Source organism: Copadichromis virginalis, linkage group LG11, assembly GCF_057382275.1.
Source record: "Copadichromis virginalis isolate Kocher_CV1m ecotype Utaka linkage group LG11, C_Virginalis_male_GT1.1, whole genome shotgun sequence".
Classification (NCBI taxonomy): Eukaryota; Metazoa; Chordata; class Actinopteri; order Cichliformes; family Cichlidae; genus Copadichromis; species Copadichromis virginalis.
The window spans coordinates 14961542-14968636 of NC_140628.1; positions in this window are offsets into that span (position 1 = coordinate 14961542).

The following is a 7095-nucleotide window of genomic DNA, read 5'->3' on the forward strand; positions in this document are numbered from 1 at the left end:
TTTGCACAACACGCATTTACCTCAAGAAATTCAGTTTGAATACAGACTAGACGCCTGAAAGAAAGGAAGTTAAATGGTTGAAAGTTTTTTTTATCCTCACCTGTGCTTTTCCGACATGTCAAAATGTCCTCTGTGAAAAACGTTTACTGAGTAACAGAACATCTCTGGATGACTGTCCTATTTTTCTTAGTCTAGCTTTCATTCTCTTTTTTTTCTGTGCTATTTTGCTAACTTTGCTAACTTTAAAGTACAGTAGAGAATAAAATCCTCCACTATTCTAAACGCACATAAACAAGGGTAGACATCCACAGAGAGGGATCACAGCTTGAAGAAACTATAAGGCTCTGGTGAGCTACCATCCAATTTAATCAATTGCTTCCTGCAGTTGTGATTTATCAACCAATTAGGCAAGTGGACAGGAAAAGCAGTGCAACTATAAATAAAAAGCTTAAAGTCAGTTATACCCGATCAATGTTGAATAATAAACTTTATTGATGCACAAAGACTTAATAGATGATACCCAAGTGTAGCTTGCTTGCTGCAGTGCACCAAAATCCTTCCATACAGCCATATTTTAGATTATTCTCAGCCATTTTGACTTGTTACAGCAAAAAAAAACAGTGTTTCATACATTATTAGTGGTGTCTCTGAAAATGAACCACCATAGAGAACAACAAGATGTGGCTTCATCCATAATCACACAAAAAGAAAAAGCTAGATTTTAGTGACTAATGACATGAATGCAGTAAGCCTAAAATTGCTTGATAACTGCAGTCCTTTCTTAAAAAAATATATCTTTATCATTAACACATAACGTGTCTTTTATAAAAAGAAAAAATGTATAGAGTTGATTGTTTCTTTGCCTCTTTACTTCAAAACATTAGCCATAAAGCTGCCAGTATTAACATGTTAGCTCGCTAGGTGAATGTAGCCACTATTAGCTAAAATAGAAGTTTTAATTAGACTCGTAGGCCTTTAGTTCAAAACTAAAACATAAAAAAATATACAATATATATACATAACTACTGTGGTTACAGTCACAGTAGTCACATCTTCCCTTTCTGCCAGCAAGGTAAGAAAACTGCAGGAGTCAGGTAATTATTCACTCTTGTAAACATTTCATTTCAGTGACTTAAAACCTAAATAGCAGATGGATTAAAGAGGAAATGTTGAAGCTAAATGTCTGTGAGGAATGAGGAAATGTTTATGTCATGCTGCAGGTATTAGCAAAGCCAAGAAAAACACAGGTGCAGCTAATAGCAATGCTAATTTCTTTCAGAATGCACACTAGCCCAGGTTTATGTTAGCATGTTTAATATCTCAGACTATGGGGCAGCATAACTGTAATGCAGATGAAATGTTAAAAATCAACTATGTAACGGGTCAGTACACAAAGTTCCTGATGGTTCAGAGTTTGTCTATTATAACTTTGTAGGGGCATTGCATGCAAAATGAAATTATTTCTTTGCTGTAAACAAACAAACAAAAAAGTTAAAATGCTTGGATCAGCACAGACTTTGTAGTCAATCTTTTGCTTTTGCTCCACGGACACAAACAGTACAAAGACATGTGACAGGAATGAGTAAATGCATCTTCACGAGTAACCGAGCAAAACATCTGAAGTCGCCTACCTACCTCTGCCTATACGTTCTTGCCTCTCTCCTTTTTCTCTCGCTGTTTTCAAGTCTCTCTTTAGTATGATTTTTCATACAATTTCATAAAACTAAGATTAAATGAGCTATAATCAAAAGACCCTCGACTTGTAACTCAAGTATTTATCCTCAGTTCAGTGACCACAAATAGCAACTACGTTAAAAATAAATAAATAACGTGAGCCACAGGCCTCATGGACCAGCAGTTTCATGTCAAATTGAGAAAAAGGATAAGGAAACGTGTCTTCATGTGCTTTTTTCAAAGCCACAATTTTTTGTGAGTCAGTATGACATTGAAACTGATGCATTTCAATTGGAAGGATCTCTTTCTTGTGAGTCATTCAACAGGACCAGTTACCAAGGCAATCTAAAAAAGAAAAGAAAAAAGGAGTTTGAAAAAGCAGAAATATTTTTTTTGATTTTAACCAAAAGACTAATCTTTTTCTAAACCTAAGTACTTTACCAAACAAACAATTAAATAAAAATGAAAATACCAAAAAAGACAAGTGAATGACAAGTCACAGTCACACCACTTCCTGTCTATTAAGACAAATACCCTGTCAAACTGGAAGCACTACATTTCATAGGTCATATGAGAATCAAGCAATAGTCTCACAGATAGTTAAAGATGTGTTCAAACACACAAACAGCGAGTCCTTACAGACCGACACGGAGCAGAATGTGTTCAGTAACCCCCAGATGTGTCATAAGGTTTTCATTGCTCAGACATATGTCACACCGCAGAATGCCCATTAGCCTCTCAGCATGCCTTTTTGTCTGCTCGGGCTGTATCTGTAGGCTTGTCACAGTTACACATCCGTGGCCCTCCCTCCTCCTTCCCTCTGTACAGCATACCAGTGGAGTCAAAGTGTCATTCCAGCACTTAAGCTCAGACACACTAAAATCACCCACATGACAAAGCACAGACATGCACCTTGTTTTTCTCTGCTTAATAGTGACCTTGTCATCTGAACGGCTAGCCACTGGACTTTAGATAGCCGCAACATTCAAAGCATATCAGCTGATAGCCAACCTCGATGACATTAAATCCTGAGTGTGCTTACTGGTTGTCTTATTCCTGAAAAAGCAGTAATACAAAGTGTTAAAAATTGTTATTTTAAACATACATCTCGTGCAAATATAGAAAAACAAATATATATAGGGTAAATGTATCAGCTTTCATTTCAAGCACAGTTTTCTATCATAGAGTGATGCACTGCTTTGATGCAGACAATCCTTTGTTCGCATTTGATCCCGACTCTGTTGTATCTGAATTAGCACGATTTCTTGTTCATGAAGATTTGATTGTTTCAATTAGCTCTTTGTTAGCGCACCAGTCACTGCTGAATTTTTCCAGGTGTTGATGTTCATCCACATTTGTTCCTTTGTTATATTTCCTTGGTGTTTCCTTAGCAACACAAAGAAATTAACAGCGTGAGCCACCTGTTTTTGTTTTTTTGTTTGTTTGTTTTTTGCAGGTCTTTTCAAACTACTGTGGATAAATTAAATAAAAAGAGCCTCTTTTATAAAATACCAACTCTGCTCAATAATTTGTTAAAGAAATATATTGGTTGTTTTGTAAAAAACATTGTTAATCTTATTTTTCAATTTTGGCTTTCTAACCTTAACAGTACTGTGATGATTTCTCCTCATAGGTGCCAAAAACAACTTTTTAAATCTGTTATTTCCAAAATATTTTTTCAGCATCTACAGAAAGTGACTTTAATCGTCACTGGAAAAACTGTTACAACATTTTAATCTTTTTTTTTTATGAGATCAGAACAATGTAATCTGCCTGTGCTGTTTTCTTTTTTGTCTGAAGTGCAATAATAAAGTCATTTCAAGCGCTCCACAAACACTCACACACCATAATCAGCATCAGTGAGCCTTGCTGTGCCTGTGGAGTCATTTTATCAACTCCAATTTCAAGCACTCAACAGAGAACTGTGATTGCCATGATTGTGGCGTTTCAGTATCACGTAATGCATCAGACTCTAAATAGAAACAAAACTTTGCTTCAACAACAAACAAAAGAAATAAAACCCTGCTTGTTCTCCACGATGCTGAACTATATGAGTTAATCTGAATCTCCTTAATCTGTTTTTGAGAACAGTGATATGCTCCGACTGTTGTCCAGTGCATTAGGTCAAGAAATGTTAATTGTCAGTGTGTTGCAGCCGTTACATACAGCTAAAGGATTTATTAGTAGTTAAGTGTAGACACTGCTGATTTATTAATCATTATTTGTATCCAACTTGGCACAGTATATATGTGTAGCAGAGAAATATATGCACATGTGCACGCATGTTTCCGACCTATCACAAAACCCTCATGGGAATGAAACCCCCTCCCACGACATCTGTCCCACCATATCCAAAAACATCTCAAGATTTGTGTAAGGAAAACCAAAAAGAGCTCAAGGTGCTGACAAGGTCACCAAGTTTCTCTAGATTCCAATTTAACGGTCAAAAGCAGCAGTTCTCAACCCCTGCGCCGGTTCGTGAGTCGGTTGGTACCAGGCCGCAAGAGTTGAGGCTCAGGTGTGAAATTTATGGTTTTCAGGGTTTTTATTGTTAGCTTGGTTTCCCTGGGTCTTTTCCCGTGTTGTAGTTGTGTGTCTTATTTTGAAAGAAATATTTACCATAGCGACCAGAGAGCATTAAGGGGCAGAGAGGAGGATGTTACTCTCAATGTTGTTGGTGCATTTCAAGAGGACATTGCTAATACAGTTACACAATTACAAAGTGAATTCGCGTTTATTATATTTACAAAATATCACAGTTTTTGTCTTGGTCGTATCATTTAATTTTGTTGTATTTATCCGCGACACCTTAAAGGCCGTGACAATATTGTCTGACATTAAAGCGGTCCGTGGTTGGGGACCGCTGGTTTAGAAGACCCAAAAGTCTCACTGACATCTTGGTGCCAGAGACAACAGGAAACCCCCAGAGGTCCTGGGTCCATATCCCAGGACCTCTAGGGTCTGTTTCACCAATATGAAGCAAGCTACACCCTATCAGTCCCCTTCATACTATTTTGCCACTATAAAGGGGACCTACAAAATATTAGGCAGACAGTTTTTATGATTAATTGGACTGGCAGCTTTTTAGCCCCTTTCTAGACCTGACCAGTTCATGTACACATCAGTACATACATGCTTTATACATCACACACACTGATGGATGCATCAGGAGTGGTGTCTTACCCAAGGACACATTGTCATGACCACTGGAGAAGCCTAAGATCAAACCAGCCTTCCAATTAGTGGATAATGTCAAAACCACACCTGTCATCATGGTTGGAGATTCTGGCCAATCAATGCAAAAAGTTTCATCATTTTCACCAGCTAGGTTTGAGAGTCTTTTTAGCCACAGTTCAGTTGTGCCATCCTGACAATTGTAATGTTTTTTGACTCTAGCACCAACCTGCATGTACACTTACTGCAATGTAAAGCCTCTGTCTGTGGAGGGTGTCTGTTTCCAGGGTTAATTGCAGGGGAAATAGCGCTACGAGGAAGCACTACATGTCTGGAAATCTACCTGAGATGTTTTTGCTAGATGGCTAACGAAAGGCACAGCTGGAAAACAATGCATGGCAACGCAGCAAAGGTTAAATCGAGTATTCCGTCAGAACCCCGAGCAGCGCCCCCGTCGCAGGTCTCCCAGAAACGAACACGGAATCTGCTTTTTGTGACGCGCCGCTGCTGCCAGCCTGAAATCGGCCTATAACAGAAGAGAACGGATGGTTTGTGTTTAACCTTGGTCTCAATGTCACTCACCAGCCTCATGCTCCTCCATAACCAACAGCCCTCCCCTCCTCTTCCACCACCAGACCACCTCCACAACTCCCCCCACCCTCAGCTGGTGTGTTTGAGCTTCTCAGCAGGGGGCCTGCAGTTCCAGAGATATGTGGGGGTGGAGTGTGTGTGCATACATGTGTGTTTGCGCACAGACATTTGTGTGAAGCCTTTCGGCTTGTCCCTGGATGTGCTAATGTGATAATTGAGTATTCCAAGTTCTGCCTGCAACTGTGTCACCATGCACAGACACACACACACACAGCTAGTTTGTCTCAGAATAGCTTCCTCACGTCTTGATGACATTCTTCAGCCTGAGCTGTGTTGAATTTTTAGCGATAACATATGCAGCGACTAATCAGTTCGTTATTTGTTATATTTTTATATTTATAACATGTATGAAAACTGTACCCAGAACATCTTTACAAACTAGTAAATGCACATACATTATTTAAAACGCTATTTCTCAAACTACTCAAAAATAATAATAAAAAAAATTGTGGATGTCTAATTTCGAATCACTGATGTAATAATTAAGTCTATAAAAATACAACCCCTGTGATAGACAAACACAGAGTCGACTGCATGCCTACAAATAGAACAGATTGTGCTCTATCTCTCTCTCACTTCAGGAAGATAAAGTCTCCAGAATTCTTTTAAAGGAGCCACCAGTGTGCCCAGGGACCAGCGAGCAGCATCCAGAGACCAGCGCTCGTCCCCCTGCCCAGAGTCTGAGGATCACTAAACTCAAGAGTTGATGCGTTCAGAAGCCAGTAGGTCATAGCTGCGCTCCGAGGCTCCAGGCAAACACTTCACAGACAAACCAGAAAGGCACTTTTGGCTTTCAATATTGATCAGTTCTCGCACATTCACAGACACGCACACACAGACACACATTGCATGTCAAAGAAATCAATGAGCAGACAAATTTACACTGGCTGTGAACCAAGTAATTCTGGTAGTGTTTGTGTTTTTTGAGTCCGTGTGAGCTCGAGTATATTCATGACTGACAAACAGGAGGAAAGAGTTGAAAAGTTGAATCCAGACCAAGTTCGGCGATGATGTGGTGGTGGTGAGGGCGCTGTGTAGAGAGGAGGAGAGGAGGCGTTGACGAGGCGTTGTCGGAGCGAGAAGAGAGGAGGGGATTACGGTTGGCGGTTCACTGTCGAACCAGCATCGATACAACGGCAGCATTTGCCTAATCCCTTGGTAATGGGAGCTTAGCGGCCTCCTCGGACACACAAACACTCCCACTACCTCCTCCTCCTCTCTGCTCCTCTTCTTCTCCTTTCTTGCCCTCTCCTCTCTTCATTTACATAACATTAGAAACATTAAGGCGACTCCAACAAGGCCCCATTATGTGCGTGTTGGTTTTGGGTCCCATTGCGTCGGCCCCAAGGCTTTGGAGAGGAGAGCAGCAGAATGAGTCAGGACATCACAGAGGCTTGTCCACTGTTTTGTCTGCTGGAGATGGTCTGTGTGTTTCTAAAGGACTCATTGAAAGGAGAGTGAGAGAGAAAGAGAGGAGAAGAAAGTGATAAATGGTTTTCTGAGAGTCCAGAGCGAATGATCTGATTGCAGATGTGTGTCCAAAAAAAAGAAAAAAGCCAGCTGCAGAAACCTGAAAATGCACAGGCTTCAGCTCAG